Raw genomic sequence first — 17,275 nt, 5'->3', positions numbered from 1 at the left:
CTCCCCCGCACCTCGGGTCCTGTTCATTTTCCAAGCTGAATTCTCTATTCTACCTTTTATTCTGTCAGCTGCCAAGTAGGTTTCCAACACACTTTTTTTCTTAAAGGCAGAATTGATTTCTGTCACTTATAACAAGAAACCCTGACTGGCCCAGTTTCCTCTCAGTAACAGAATGTATAATGTAATTGCATCTTGTAGTACTTCTAATTGGAAAATTTCTATGAGAAATGCATTTTAAGAATTTCTTAACAATTGTTAAGTGACAGGTGATGGCATCCCAAAGGAAGAATGTCTTAATGGTTAAATATGAAGAAAGATACATTAATTTGAGATGCTCACATGGACTCCCAAGCCCAAGGGGATAAACTTTCACTAGACTTTGCAATTCCAATGCTTGCTAATTATAACCAAAACATTGCTCGTTCATGGATACAACTCATTCCCAGTTGGGAACAGTCAGAGGAGGGACTAAAACTAGGAGATAGGAAGAGTAGTGTCTTAGCAGGATTGAACATAAAAAGAACCAGGGTACTACAAAAAAAGGAATTCATCCACTAATTTATTCATTCAAAGAACATTCACAGAGTGTTTATGTCTAAGTGAAGGAAAACACAAAGAGAACCAGCTTTCAAGAAGAGTCCAGCTTTCAAGGAGTGTATGAAAATAGAGACATGTAAAATCTTATTGTGATGATACAAGGATGTCATAGTTACCTATAATATTCTATAGGCTTGTGCATTCGTTTTCAATACTGCATAAATTACCACAAACTCAGTGGCTTAAAATAACTCATTCATATTATCTCACATTTTCTGTGAGTATAGGCTGGCTTACCTGGGCCCTATGCTCAGGGTCCCACATAGCTACAATCAAGGAGTCACGAGGATCTGGGTCTCAACTGGGATTGAGGCCCTCTACCAAGCTGACATGGCTGTTGGCAGAATACATTTCCTTGCAGCTGTAAAAGCCTCAGCAGTTTTCCTCTTCCAGATCAGTAAGAAAGAGAGAGGCTCTAACCCTCTCTAACAGGTTTCATGTGATTAGGTCTGGAGGTTGCCAGAGTAGAGGTGGGTGGGGGATGGGTGAAAAAAGATAGGGAAAAAAAACACACACACTTTCAAAGTATTTCAACAGATTGAATACACTGGTAAAAATCTTCTGTGTGCCTTAGGCTCTACCAACATTGAAAGGGGGCGGTTCTGTCCTGGAGCCACACTGATTTAATCAAACCCCATCTAACCCACATTCTCTTTATCTTTACCTAGCTATCTAACTTTGCAATTTGTTTTTGCTTTTGTTTTTTGTTTTGTTATTTAAAATACAGAATTCTTACCAGACTGGCAAATACACTGCGACTTTTGTCCTAAAGACTTAGTAAATAAGTAACCTTCATAAAATTCTAGCCTTCTTATAACTTCCACTTTTGATATTTGTCTGAACAGTTGACAGAGTTGCAAAGGATTTTGTTTGCAAATATTCAAGCTCCAAAGACTCTAATCTATATGTGTAATGGTGATATATTAACTTATTATCAAAGATATGCAAAAGAAAAATAAAAGTGAACTTACATACATACCGATGACTACCAATTTGGATATGAAAAGAGTTTTACTTTCCTCTTGAAATTTGTATTTTTTAAAAAGCATATAACTAAAGTTTTAAGAAGAGTCATTTTAATTTTCCAACTAGATTTATTGTTTGCTCATCAAGAAATAAATTTTATTGGAGCAAAATTAATGTGGAAAATATTTTACATTGAATAGACTGAAATGATCATACAAACACACACACATAGATCAAAAAGCCTCATATCTGAGAATCCCCAACTTATAGTGAGTAACATTGGAACAGTAAAATAGTTTCCATCTTACTTTAGTTAGAATTTACCCAGCACGAGCACTTTGCTGCTTAAATATTTATTAACGTGTTTAAATATTAAATAGAAAACCTCTCTGATGCTAGACGTGCACTAAAACAAATTGAAATTGTTTTCTGTGTTTCAATATTGATATTCTCTTTGGGAACAACTGAGAAAAATAAAACTTAATGACAAAAAGTTGCACTCAGGGATGTTCTCAAAGCCATAAATAAGATATATACACTATATTTAGATTGATAACTAAAAATCCAGGGAATTTTACATATTCTTATCCCTGAACTCAGCTAAATAAAAACTTAGTGCCCTTCTTCATTCTTAAATTAGGTTGTGGAATGCAAGTAAAATGTACATGGGTGGGAATTATTGTCTTCTATCTGGAAGTAGAAAGATTTTTCAGACATTTTGTTTTTATTTTTTGATATTTTGGTCCTTCCTGAACATCATATTTGAGAGTATATTCTGCCTGTATTTTGTAACACAAGTAGCATTTATCAGATTTACAAAGTTAAGTAGTTTCCTTTTATATTATGGATAAAATAGCATATTAATTATTGCTCATTTTCCACATTTTAATTTTTGTTTGCTAATTCTATTCTTAAGGTGATAAACAGATATCTTTCTCTTTTCTTTATATCTTCTTGAATAACCAGCCAGTGTCCCAAATGTAATCATAAATTTGAGTCATACAACGAATGTGAATAAATCACAGGGCTAGAAATAGATTTTTCCCATGTCACCAAAATTCAAAAAGAATTCTAGCAATCTCAAAGTTTTAATTCAGGTCTATGCTAATTCCAGAGTATAAGTGGTCTGTTCTGCATTAATTTATTGCCTTAACTTAGACTGTTCTCATTTTTAAGAGATAGTGATAAGTTTTCGCAATATTCTTGTGCTGTGAGACATTCCATTTTAGTGACATACATTCAAACACAAATGTATGCCCTATTTTTTAGAATGGGAATTATTTTATAAACTTCCTTATTGCTTATCAATTGCCTCGACATCCTAACCATATTTTTAAAATTTTAATTGATTTTTGTAACACAAGGGAAATATTGCCTATCAGTTTGATACTATGTTAGATCATTAATGACCCTTCTAGAAGACAGCTACCAGCTAAGTATCATATGTTTTTGTATATACATCTATACATATGCCAATTTTATAAACACTCTGATAGTGGGAAAGTTAACTTTATTTTCTTAATAAGTTAACACTATAGCTGGAGATGTATGGAATTATTCTTAATTAAGAATAATTCTATTTGTCAACAGAATAGAGATTTTCAGGAATTTTTTTTTAATTGGAACTCATTCATAGGTTGTTGTTTCTTTTCTTTTTTGAGAATTTAGAGAGCCATCTCAAACTTTATGAAGTAGTTGAAAATCACACTTATATCCTGTAATAAACTAGTGATGCGAGTTCTAATTAAACTATTAACGTTGTATACTTACCCAAGACACTTTAAAAATAGAATACAAGAATGAAAAAAAAAAAGCCTAAGACACATTGACTCCTCTCAAGCAGAGTTATGCCTTAATGCAGACTATACACCTACACTACTTTTCCTTTATCAAAGTCTGTAGTCATTTAAGTATGGAAATAAACATCCAAATGGATATTTATCCAAAGATTCATAGGATATTTACATTAGCCATGCAGTGGCTGAGGTTCAAGAGTAAAGTAGGACAGGGTGGCCTGGGTGGCTCAGTTGGTTAAGCGACCGACTTCAGCTCAAGTCATAACCTCATAGTTCGTGAGTTCGAGCCCCACGTCAGGCTCTGCACTGACAACTTGGAGCCTGGAGCCTGCTTCCGTTTCTGTGTCTCCCTCTCTCTCTGCCCCTCCCCCAATCATTCTCTGTCTCTCTCTCTCTCTCTCTCTCTTAAATATAAACATTAAAAAAAAAGTAAAGTAGGACAACAGTCTTTGCTGTCAAAAAGCTTAGTTTCTACTAGAGTTAAAACACTGATAAATACAAAGTGAAGATAGATGCAAAGGAATGAATATGTTCAGGGTAACAGAAACAGAAGTGATCACTTCTAAGGGGGCAGATCAATGCAGTGCACTGAATGTTTGTGTCCCCCACCTCCCAAATTTGTACGTTGATACCTTAATCCTACTTGTAATGGTATTAGGAAGAAGAGGACTTTGAGAAGTGATTAGGTCATGAGGGCAGAGACCTCATGAATTGAACTAATCCTCATGAATGGATTAGTGCTCTTACAAAAGGGACCTCAGAGGGCTCTCTTACTCTCTTTCAACCATAAGGTACAATGAGAAGTCAGCAGTCTGAACCTGGAAGAAGGCTCTCCTCAGAACCTGACCATGCTGTCACCCTGACCTTGGACTTCCATCATTGACAGTGGTGATTAAATGGATGTCTGTTGTTTATGCCACCCAGTCTATGACTTTGTTGCAGCAGCCAAAACATACCAAGGCTAAGTAAAGTCTTGGTAATAGCAATGACACATTGTATCCCAGAGGGATGTAAAGTGCTCCCAGTTGAATGGACAGAACAGTACCATCAAATAGCACAGAAACTTGAAGCATCAGGGGTCTTCTGGGTCAAGAGTGCTGTTTGGCAGCATGCAGGATGGTGGAATAAGAAGAGTAGAGGAGGGGTTAAGGCTGGCAAGGCTGGTAGAGGCCAGGTAACACAGAGCCCTTCACTATGCAAAGAAGGTTAAACTTGTAAGACTTTATGTTGTCTGTTACTTGTTTTCAATGTTTTTAGAACTACCTCTAGAATTTGAGCTACTTTTCCTAAGGAATACACGTGGAAAGCCAATTTATGAAATTATATATAAGTGAGACTTCTCTGATTGAGCGTAAGGTACTGAGAGTCACCATAGTGATACAAAAAACCTATTTCAAATGCTGGCCACATAAATACATACATTCAAAGAGCAGGCACCTTGTCTTTTCAACCTTGAAGATGGCATGTCCACTCAGCCCTTTGCCAACAGGATAAAGGCTTTTATTCCTAGTTCTATAAAAAACATGAAGTAGAACTGCAAGGGAGGAGAATGTAGCCATATGGAGAAGGTGTCTATTGTTATTTTAGACATCTCTACCCCCACCTGGGAAGAGACCTGCTTTTGTTCGAAAGGGTCCTGAGAATGAGGTTGGATGCAGTGGCTAGTGAAATGAGCTAGGAAATGCATTACCCCTTTTTTTTTTTTTTTTTTGAATTCTCCAGTTTATGTTTTCCTCAGGTTATTGAAACTTGGGATTGGAGTTGATGTTAGGTACAAAACAGTGGCTTGCTAGACATTTTGTGAAAGAAGAAAGGAGGAAAGAAAGAAGAGTGGGGGGAAACTATTTGGGAAGAAAGCATTTGAGAAAGAAAAACATGAAGGACACTTATGTCTAATGAAGATTTTGCTCAAGTGTCTGCAGTGTAGTATGTGACATGATGCATTCTCAGCAAAACCTTAGTAAACCATCCATTTCTCATTATTGTTTGACAGAGTTTTGAGTGTTTTGTGAGAGAACCAACAACATGCTGAAGACAGCTCCCAAGTAGATGGGGAGCCAAGGGTGAGGCTGCCCAGGAAGCTTCCATGAGTGAGTTTTGGAAGACAGAGTGATTTACAGTTTATTCTGAAACCCACCCCTTCCTCCCATATTCACTTAGAAGATACATGTCACATTAACTCACTGTTAAGGTTGTGATATCCATTAGAGTTATAATGGCATCTGACCCCCAGGTTTCCTTGCTACTTGGACTCCTAGTCATAGCTGCTTTTACCTCTTCCTCCTGCTTGGCTAGCAACTGGTACTAAATTCATACCAAGTATGAACCACCATGAAGTTGCCAGGGGTCATTGTGAACATCAGTCCCTCAGATCCTCTTTAGGAGCTATAAAATTCACCCACCCTAAGAACTGATTAGAATAATAACAAATAGGGATACGAGCTCATATTTCCCCTGGCCAGAAAACTTTCAGCTTCTTAATTTCCTGTCTTAACTGTGTTGAGAGCAACAGATGCCAGACTGAGGACAAATGATGAAGCAGCCATAAAAAGGAGGAGACTTAGCTCAGCTCCATGGGGCTCCCCATCTTCAGAGCATATGTATATAGCATTCACCTTCCTTCACCCCTTCAGTGAAAAGTAAAGGGGAGAAGTATTGGGATTGTTATTTGTGTTTTTGTCAGGCTCATGAAAAGAAGAGATAACTGATGTTTCTGAAGAAGAAAGAACCAGCCAACTTCTGATATAGGGGAGCAATATGATGGTTAAAAGCCCAGACTCAAAGATAGTGCTTTTCAAACATGAATGAACATATACATCACCTGGGAATCTTATAAAAAGTTAAATTCTGATGAGTAGGACTAGAATGGAGGCAGAGGATCTGCATTTCTAATAATATTACCAGTGAAATAATTCTGCTGGTCCAAGGATCCCATGTTGAGTGACAAAATTCTAGACTCAAATTGCCTGTGTTCAAGTCCTTGTTCCAGATTGCACCAAGCTATGACCTTGGGTAATTTGACATCCACACTTTCCTCATCTGTAAAATGGTAATAATAATATTACCTACCTCCATGGGTTGTTATAAAAGTTACAAGAGTTAATATAAAGGCACAGAGAAGGGTGTCTGGCATATGGTAGGTGTCAATAAATATTTGGTGAATGATAGCCAACTTATGGAAACAACCCAAATGGCTATCAATAGATGAATGGATAAAAAAAGATGTGGTATACATTTACAATGGAGGATTAAAATGGTGAATACCAGGGGAGGGAGATGGGGGGGGTAATATTGACAGTATTTAAGGGTGCAAAGTTGTAATGAGTAGTAAACAAGCCATAGAGATCTACTGTGCGAAGTAATATGCCATAAACCTTAAATTTACAAATTATTGCATGTAAAATTTATCAAATAAAAAAAATATTTGGTGGACAAATTACTTAGCAACAGGATAGTAGTGAAAAGCGTCTGTGACTTGAAACCCAACTCTTTTATGTCTTTCCAAAAGATTCGTCTGCTCTGGTAGCTTCTAACTTGGTAGCATTCGTTGTTGGTTGTCTTTGAGTCAACTCTGTAGAATCCTAATTAGGGCTCAAAAGAACAAATGGGAAGCCTCTGTAGAAGCTAGAGGAGTTTTGGTGTTTTTGTTGTTGTTGTTTGTTTGTTTGTTTGCACCTGAGGTAGAGCATAATCAGATTTGTGTTTAAGAAAATCACTCAGAGAGAAGATGGGATACAGATAGTAGGTCTTGGACAAAATGAGGGCTGGGGAGATAAGCTTACAGACTCAGACTAGAGAAGTGACAAATGACCCTGAGGTTAGGGCAGTGGAGAGAATTGGGAAGGGAAACAATACATGCATGATTAAGGAGGTTGACTTGGCAAAACAAGGCATTAGTGGACACAACTGAAGTTCAGGGAGAAGTGTGGGAAAGGCTTTCAGTTTCCTAGCTTGGGTAAGAAGACAAATATCTGGAACCATTTGTAGAGACAGAAAGTAAAGGGAGAGGAAATACATCATAAAGGGGATGAATAAAGCAGGAAGAGAGTACGATGGCACCAAGATTGATTTGGGACACTATGAAAGTGGCTGTGGTGCTAGATAACTACAGGCAATTAGTAACCCAGGCCTAGAACTGGGGAGGCACACATGTTGATCATACAGAATTGCAAGTCATCTGTATTTTGTGTATTAAGGCTCTGAAGTCTACTCTGGACAGTAAGAGCTGTAAGAGGTGGACAAAAAAAGGATGCCATGAAAGAGACTGAAAAAGAAGAGAGAAGTCAGCAAGTCAAAAGAGGTACAGCAGAAGACTGGGGAGGAGAGTGTTTTAGTGATAAGGGAATGGTTAACAGGTCCCGATTTCACAAAACAACATCTACTATCCCAGAAACCAGTCCTTCCTTCATGACTCTTCTGTGTTGCCACTGGGCCCAATGTCCTGAAACACATTTTTCATTATGCCATGTTTATTCTTTACTTTACAAGGTATTTTTTTAACTTGGAAATGTATTTTGTTTAGGAACATAAGCACATGTATCTAAAGTGTTAAGAAATGCATGACGATAATAAATACTAAATTTAAGACAATAATTACCTCTGCAGAGGGTGGGACAGTTATTATTAGGGAAGGAAGCACAGGGGTTTCAACTGTATTGATAACGTTTAATTCTTAAGCTAGGTAACAGGGTCATAGATTTAAGGTCCTGCATATTTAAATAATACAAAAAAAAACTATGCAGGAAATACCTTGTAATGATAGCAATCTGATATTCATCCTGAAAATTTTAAGGTCTTCTCAGTTTGGGATCTCTGTCTCATCTTATTTCCCACAATTCCTTACCCTACTTTCTTCTGGATACATCTTTTCTCTGCATCATCTAAAAAGGTCATTATCTAGTACATTTCTTTGTCTTCTTTCAGTCGTAGTGTCCTCCTGCCAGACTGGGTCTCCACTTAGTCAGGTATTACCCTCCAAAATCCTTTGTTGCTGATTCTTCTATGGGAAATGAACTCCTTGTCCTCTAAAATCGTGTGTGTGTGTGTGTGTGTGTGTGTGTGTGTGTGACATTCTCATCTATCACTTTCTTATTTTTCTTTTTTTTCTTTTTTTCTTTTTTTTTTGAGACAGAGAGAGACAGAGCATGAATGGGGGAGGGTCAGAGAGAGGGAGACATAGAATCCGAAACAGGCTCCAGGCTCCGAGCTGTCAGCACAGAGCCCGACGCGGGGCTCAAACCCACGGACCGCGAGATCATTACCTGAGCCGAAGTCGGCAGCCCAACCGACTGAGCCACCCAGGCGCCCCTCATCTATCACTTTCAAGTCTATCTGCATGATATTTTTCTTATTGTATTGTTCAATAATTCTAATCTTGATTACACATTAAAATTATCTGGGAACCTCCTAAAAATATTGGTACTTGGACCCCAACTCAACAGGCCCCACTTCAAACAGGCCTGACTGAAAAATTTTTAAAAAGCTTCCAAGGTAATTCTAACATACAGTTATAGCCTGATCATGCCCTAAAAACAGGGCAACCTCTTCTTAGCCACTTCATCACCGGCACAGAATTTTACATATAAGAGAAGTGAAATACGAGCATGTGAAATATGTAAACATGAGCTCAAATGCCAATTTCAGTCAATGGAAGTAGGAAAAGCTACTAATCTTAAACTGATACACTATTCTTTATCTGACGTTACAATATATGTTAAAAAAATACACTTAGCAGTAGCTTGACCTTCAATGTTTCAACATAATGAATATTTGGAAACAAGTTACCGAAATTTGCAAACATGAATAGCAGGACTGAAATTGAACACTGACGAAGTGATGTTAAACACTTGAATCAAGGAGACAGGGCCATTAATAAGAGCTTTTAGTTTCAATGTTTGACAACTGATCCTTAATCCCAGAAAGGATCAAAGCAGCAGAGGACAAGTGTAAAGGATACAGCATGAAGAATGTAGGGCATTTGGGGAAAGAATGACAACGTAAATATGTTAAAGAAATTTGGTCAGCATGCTATAAAATAGTGGGAAAATGTAGGATCCTATTCTAATTCTCCTAATTAAATCATAACTGCCTGTAACTTGTGTATTACATTGATCCTTAGAGACAAATTGTATTTAAATGTCTAAAATTGTTTCATCTATGCTAGTTGTGTTAAAGTATATGCTCCTATTTGCAAAAGTCTTGACAGCAAGAGTTAGATGATTATTTATATCATTGACATCCCATCAGAAAAGGAATACATTTTTAATGTTTATTTATTTTTATTTTGAGAGACGGGGTGGGGGAGGGAGAGAGAGAGAGAGAGAGAGAGAGAGAGAGAGAGAGAGCAAGCTCTAGCAAGGTAGAAAAAGAGAGAAATAGAGAGAACCCCAAGCAGGCTCCGCACTGTCAATGCAGAGCCCAATGTGTCACTCAACCTCACCAACCATGAGATCATGACCTGAGCCAAAAACAAGTTGGATGCTTAACCAACTGAGCCACCCAAGGCGCCCCAAGACTATTTTTAAATCCAAGTTTCCAAAAGGAAAGTGAGTAAATATACTGGGCAACTTTTAATGTCTCTTTCATCCCTTAGATTCTTTAAATTATTTCTATTGATCTATCTTTGAGCTCACTGATTCTTTCCTCATTCATGTCACATTGGCAAATGAGCCCATAGAAGTCATTCTTCATGTATGCCACAGTATTTTTGGTTCTTGCATTTCTTTTTTATTTCTTCTTAGATTTGCCATGTCTCTGTTTATATTACCTCTCTGCTCTTGCATGTTGTCTATTTTTTTCCATTAGGGCCACTATGATATTAATCAGTTATTTTATTTTATTGATAAATTTTTGAGTTTTTAAAGTGCTCCATTGGAACTAAATATCCTGCCATTTAACCATATTTTAAAACCTAAAAAACTTTTAAAAAGCTGTCAGTGTTAGGGGCACCTGGGTAGCTCAGTCAATTAAGTATCCGACTCTTTTTAAAAGTTTTTAAATGTTTATTTATTTTTGAGAGAGAGAGAGAGAGAGAGAGAGAGAGAGAGAGAGAGAATCCAGAATCCGAAGCAGGCTCCAGGCTCTGAGCTGTCAGCACGGAGGCTCAAACTCACGAACTGTGAGATCATGTTCTGAGCCAAGTCAGAGGCTTAACTGACTGAGACACCCATCATCTGATTCTTGATTTTGGCTCAGGTCATGATCTTGCAGTTTGTGAGATCAAGCCCCATGTTGGGCTCTGTGCTGAGTGTAGACCTTGCTTGGGATTCTCTTTCTCCCTCTCTCTCTGCTTCCCCTGCTCATGCTCTCTTACTTTCTTTCTCTCTCTCTCAAAATAAATAAATAAACATTAAAAATAAATTAAAAAATAAAATAAATTAAAAAAATTTTTTACGAAAACTGTTTATTTTCTGCCCACATTTTTCCATTTTATTCTTGAGAATCTGTGGATGAGCAACTTAAGACCACTCAGTGGTCGTTCCCATCCATTCAGTGGCCTGAGCAGTGGGGGCTGTGGACCAGTCCTCAGTGGCAGGCTGTGTGTTCCAGTCTTCAGTGAGTAACTTCTGGGTAGGCACAGAGAACACCTGCATGCTTTTGGATCAGCTTGTGACCTTGGGTAGCAGTAAAATTGGGAGGTAGAGCGGTCTGTTCACTCTAAAACTTTTCTTAGTTACATAGCCTTTTCAGCAGTGGCCTGCTCTTCCTTTTTAATCCCTTCTCAGGATTTCTGTAAAAGTGGAAATCGGGCATGACCTCCTATGGATGTTCATAGGAGATGGTGGCACGCATGTGTAGAACTTCCTGGGCCAGCCTCTGCAGCATCGGACCCACTGAGTACGGGATGGCAGCGTTCACATCGTGCAGAGGAGAGTCTGTGTTACGCTGAACAGTGACAGGCAGGTTAACATTAAGATGTGTCTGTGAGAGGCTGGTGATTAGCCCTGGGATCCTTTGCTACCAGAAGCGTCAGCTCCCAGAAGGCTGCCTGGACCTGGTCCCAGGTACCAGGAGGAAGTGGCCAGCACTAGGAGTGGCAGCATCAAACTCCGGCACATCCTTCCGGCCAGTATCCTTAGACGGTAGGACACTGACATCAGCTGGGGTTTCAATGGCAACAGTAGCATGAGCTGTCAGAAGCTTTTCTCAGGTTCTATTCAGGTGATATAGATGCCTTTTGTAGCTGTACTGTTCCATTTTGAAGTCAAGGTCAGTGCCGCCTGAGTGGGTTCCTGCTGCAAGGAACTTGAGGACATCCCCCCTCCTTAGTTTGCAGGACATCAAGGCCTCAGGATGTTGTGAAAGTTTCCCTTTAAGTTATGGCAGGAACCCAGAACAATGCTGTATGGACCCTTCTGTGGGTAGTGCAGAAAGGCTAATCATAGTTATTTTAAATTCTCTGCATGATAGTCCCTAAGCCTGTGTCATATCTGAGGCTCGTTCTGACGTTTGCTTTGTCATTTTAGACTGCTTTTTCTTGCTTCTGGTAGGCTTTGTAATTTTTTATTGAAAGGTGAATATGAAATGTATGAATAAAACTGAGGTAAATAGGCCATGAGTGTGAGGGTTTATGCTAATTTTTACCATAGCTATGAGTGCTAGGAGCTTCCAATTCCTGTAGTGTCTTTCTTTCCCTTCTTGACATTGGGCTTCCCTAAGTATGTCACGTCAGAGAGCCTGCTCTTTGTAGAACTTGCAGGTGCAATCCACTGTTATATGCACCAAATATATGGTGCAGTGGGGATGGTGTGGGCAAGGGGGAGCATTCTATAATTTTAAAATTTCAGTGTTTTAGGGAGCCTTTGTCCTTGGACTATGACTTCCATGAGTTTTTCTCTAGTGGTATAGCTTCCCCTACCTACCACTCTGTACTCCCTTTTCTGGCTGCAGCTATAGGAATCTATTTCCCTGAAGCCCTATCCCTGTTGACTATGTTTTGCGGGTCAAGGGAGTTTGGTTTGGTTGTGCTTTTGCCTCTTTAGGTGAAACAGAAAGGCTGGAGATGCATGGAGTGAAGGGAATTCCCTTCCGCCAGTTGGGCTAAAGCTCTCAAAAAGTCCTTTCCCCAGGAGAGTAGTCCACTATGGTTAAAACTGCCAGGTTATTTCATAGTGGTTAGTCTTCCCTTTCCCCGGCCAGGGCCACAGCAATCTTTCTTGGATCTTCATGCTGAGAACCTAGTACAGGTATTAGAATCAAAGCCCATGAAAATATGGGACCCTCTGAAGTTGGCAATCCCCAGAAGTTTCTCACTCTTACCTTGGTCCATACTCAGCTTTCAGCCATTCACCAAAATTATCTTTACAGTGTTCCTACCAGTTTATGGCTCCTGTGGTTTCTGCTCCAGATCAGCAAGTGTCACCTGCGCCTCTCTGGATGAACCTGCCTGTTCAGATTTCTGGTTGGCAATTTGCCCTGAGACCTCAGTTCTCTGCAGAGCTCCAGGATACTCATGGATGTTCACTTTGTCCAGTTTTCTCATGTTGTAAGAACAGCAGTGACAACTTCCAAGTTTTTTATGTGTCAGAGCTGAAACCAGAAGCCTAAGTTATTTCTAATTGTATATTTCTAAACTTCTAGGCAAATGCAATTTAAGATTTTAAGTTTTCCATTGGAACTAAATATCTTGCCATTTAACCATATTTGAAAACCTAAAGAAAACTTAAAAAAAAATTTACTGTGTATCTTTGAGAGAGAGACAGAGCATGAGTGGGGGAAGGGCAGAAAGAGAGGGAGACACAGAATCTGAAGCAGGCTCCAGGCTCTGAGCTGTCAGCACAGAGCCCGACACGAGGCTCGAACTAACAAACCACGAAATCATGACTTGAGCTGAAGTTGGACGCTCAACCGACTGAGCCACCCAGGTGCCCCAAAACCTAAAAAAAAAAAAAAAATTAAAAGCTGTCAGTGTAGGGACACCTGGGTGGCTCATTCAGTTAAACATCCCACTCTTGATCTCGGCTCAGGTCATGATCTCCCAGTTCGCAAGTCTGGCTCCGCGCTGACAGTGTGGAGCCTGCTTGAAATCCTCTCCATCTCTCTCTATGTCTGCCCCTTCCCTGCTTGTGCTCTCACTCTCTCAAAACAAATTAAAAAAATAAATAAAAATTAAAAAGCTTACAGTGCTTAATATTAGTTGAAATTAATGCTTTGATTTTTGCCCATTTTTATTGTTGATAGTGAAAATTGTTTTTGTTTAGTTTATAAAACAATCACTTCTCAGTTAATAAATATAGCAATCCTAATCTGCCATTTCATGAAATCTTCCTCAGAGACTACATTATGAATACTCCCGTATTAATTGAGTAATACTTATTCCCAATTTTTTGTCAGTTTATTTCAGGCATTAATGTATTTTTTTTTACATAAATCACATCTGAAACTTTGAGTTTGCATATCACCTTATATTTATGAAACTATTTGCTCTGGTTTCTTAACCTAAAATATTTTTTAAATTACATTTGGTGTCACAATCTCAGAGTTATTTTCATTATTGAAGCTTCTCTGGAATAGAGGGAACATATTGTTACTGACAGGGTTCGGAACATACTACCCCAAAATATCGTACTTTGGCAGATAGAATATTTTAAGCTGAAAGAATGTGAGAAAGAGCATTTGCTGGAAGGATTCTCCCTGTTTTCCCTGAAGCAGGTCGTAAGACCCTCATGTGAGAGGTGCCTGCCCCCCACCCCAGAAGAAAAGTATCTTTATCTCTGAATGTGAGTGAGTGGGTCTTGCTAACTTTCTCCCAGCTTACCATACTTAGCTCATACCCTTTTTGTCCTATCATATTTTCCCACAACTTGTCACTGCTCATCAAAACTAGCATAAAAACAGTCAAGATTAACTGCTTCTTTGGATCTTCACTTTCTCATGAAGGCTCCTTTGTCACATCAAACTTACATTAAATAAATGTCTATGCTTTTCTGTTGTTAGCCTGTCTTTTGTTATAGAGATCCACCCAAGAACCTAGAAAGGTAGAGGGAAAAAGATATTTTTCTCCCTGACATTACAAATAAAGTTTTATTTTTGTCTGTGTGTGTGTGTGTGTGTGTGTGTGTGTGTGTGTATGTGTGTGTGTGTGTGTGTGGTGGTCGCTGACAGATATCTTAACAAACTATCAACATTTTCCATGTTCAAATAATCATATTGGTATATTATAAGGAAGATGTTCTCATTTGAGTGGCTCTATTTTATAATATGTTATTTTGTGTTATATGCCAGGCCAGTTGTGGGTCAGAGATGGGGCACTGTGGTTTCAACGAGCCAGTCCTGGGAAGCAGAGTGCCTCTCTCTGTATGACTCACCTTTGTGGTTTCTTGAATTGCTCTGTAAGTATAGGCTTAAATAGAAATACATTTAAATGGTGTTGTATTCTTAGCCAAAGCAAACTACAACCCTGAAATTTTGTAGGACAATGAAGACAGCAAATTTTGGAGCTTAGAACTTTTGGATACAGTTCATGAAGAATGGAGACTAACTGGGATTTCTCACTTCTTCCAATGAAACAGAACTCTGCAAAGGCCCCAAACTATTTTATCAGTCTGAGAATCCCCTAGACAGAGATTGTGAGATTTCTTTGAGTCAGCTTAATCTCTCCATCTCCCAAAGCTATTTCACACATTCTCCTCTCTACAAAAGCCTTCAACACCTTATCTCATTTCTTTTCTTTTCTTCTCTTCTTTCTTTTTTTCTTCTCTTCTCTTCTCTTCTTTTACCTTATTTTTTTATTTCCCTTTTAATTTTATTTTTTTAATTATTTATTCTCAAGTTAGCTGACATACAGTGTAGTTTTGGCTTCAGAAGTAGATTCCAGTGATTCATCACTTATTCATAAAACACAGTGCTCATCCCAACAAGTGCCCTCCTCAATGCCCACCACACATTTAACCCATTCCTCCACTCCTGCCCCCATCAGCCCTCAGTTTGTTCTCTGTATTTAAGAGTCTCTTATGGTTTGCCTCCATCTCTATTTTTATCTTATTTCTTCTACCCTTCCCCTATGATTATCTGTTAAGTTTCTCAAATTCCACATATGAGTGAAATCATGTATCTGTCTTTCTCTGACTTATTTCTCTTAGCCATAATACCCTGTAGTTCCACCCATGTTGTTGCAAATGGCAAGATTTTCATTCTTTTACATCACTGAGTAGTATTCCCTTGTATATATACATACACACACACGTGTATATATATATATATATATATATATATATATATATATACACACGTGTGTCTGTGTGTGCATGTATGTGTGTATATATATATATATATATATATATATATATATATACCACATCTTCTTAATCCATTCATCAGTTGATAGACATTTGGGCTCTTTCCATAATTTAGCTATTGTTGATAGCACTGCTATAAACATTGGGGTGCATGTGCCCCTTTGAATCAGCACTCCTGTATCCTTTGGATAAATTCCTAGTAGTAAAATTACTGGATTGTAGGGAAGTTTTCTTTTTAATTTTTTGAGAAACCTCCACACTGTTTTCCAGAGTGGCTGCACCAGTTTGCATTCCCACTAACCATGTAAGAGGGTTCTCTTTTCTCCATATCCTTGTCAACATCTGTCATTCCCTGGGTTGTTAACTTTAGTCACTCTGACTGCTGTGAGGTGTTATCTCAGTGTGGTTTTGATTTGTATTTCCCTGATGATAAGCGATGTTGAGAATCTTTTCATGTGTCAGTTTGCCATCTGGATGTCTTCTTTGAAAAGTGTCTATTCATGTCTTCTGCCCATTTCTTCACTGGATTATTTATTTTTTGGGTGTGGAGTCTGGTGAGTTCTTTATAGATTTTAGATACTAACCTTTTACCCAATGTGTCATTTGCAAATATTTTCTCCCATTTCATTGGTTGCCTTTTAGTTTTGTTGATTGTTCCCTTTGGTGTGCAGAAGCTTTTTATCTTGATAAGGTCCCAATAGTTCATTTTTGCTTTTATGTCCCTTGCCTTCGGAGACATGTCGAGTGAGAAGTTGCTGTGGCCAAGGTCAAAGAGGTGGCTGCCTGTTTTGTCCTGTAGGATTTTGATAGTTTCCTGTCTCATTTAGGGCTTTCATCCATTTTGAATGTATTTTTGTGTATGGTGTAGGAAAGTGGTCCAGTTTCATTCTCCTGCATGTTGCTGTCCAGTTTTCCCAACACCATTTGCTGAAGAGACTGTCTTTTTTCCATTTGATACTTTTTCCTGCTTTGTTGGAGATTAGTTGGCCATACATTTGTGGGTCCATTTCTGAGTTCTGTATTCTATTCCATTGGTCTATGTGTCTGTTTTTGTGCAAATACCATACTGTCTTGATGATTACAGCTTTCTAATACAGGCTAAAGTCTGGGATTGTGATGCCTCCAACTTTGGTTTTCTTTTTCAACATTACTTTGGCTATTTGGGGTCTTTTGTAATTCCAGACAAATGTTAGGATTATTTGTTCTAGCTCTGTGAAGAATGTTGGTGCTATTTTGATTGGGATTGTATTGAATATGTAGATTGCTTTGGGTAGTATCGACATTTTAACAATATTTGTTTTTCCAATCCATGAGCATGGGATGTTTTTCTATTTTTTTGTGCCTTCTTCAATTTCTTTCATAAGATTTCTATAGCTTTCAGCGTACAGATTTTTTACCTATTTGGTTAGGTTTATTCCTAGGTATTTTATGGTTTTTGTTGCAATTGTAAACAGGATCAATCCCCTGATATCTCTTTCTGTTGCTTCATTATTGGTGTATAAAAATGTGACCTATTTCTGTACACTGATTTTATATCCTGTGACTTTGCTGAATTCCTGTATCAGCTCTAGCAGTTTTTGGGCGGAGTCTTTCAGGTTCTCCATGTAAAGGATCATGTCATCTGTGACGAATGAAAGTTTGACTTCTTTTTTGTTAATTTGAATGTCTTTTATTTCATTT

General features: G+C 38.3%; 1 pseudogene; it reads right to left on the bottom strand.

The window, feature by feature from the left end:
- Positions 1 to 10,816: 10,816 nt before the first annotated feature.
- LOC125174529 (40S ribosomal protein SA-like) lies at positions 10,817 to 12,840 on the bottom strand (annotated as a pseudogene).
- Positions 12,841 to 17,275: the final 4,435 nt, after the last annotated feature.

This window comes from Prionailurus viverrinus, chromosome C2 (assembly GCF_022837055.1).
Source record: "Prionailurus viverrinus isolate Anna chromosome C2, UM_Priviv_1.0, whole genome shotgun sequence".
Taxonomy (NCBI): Eukaryota; Metazoa; Chordata; class Mammalia; order Carnivora; family Felidae; genus Prionailurus; species Prionailurus viverrinus.
The sequence above is the reverse complement of the archived record's forward strand: the minus strand, read 5'-3'. Positions and strand labels throughout refer to the sequence as shown.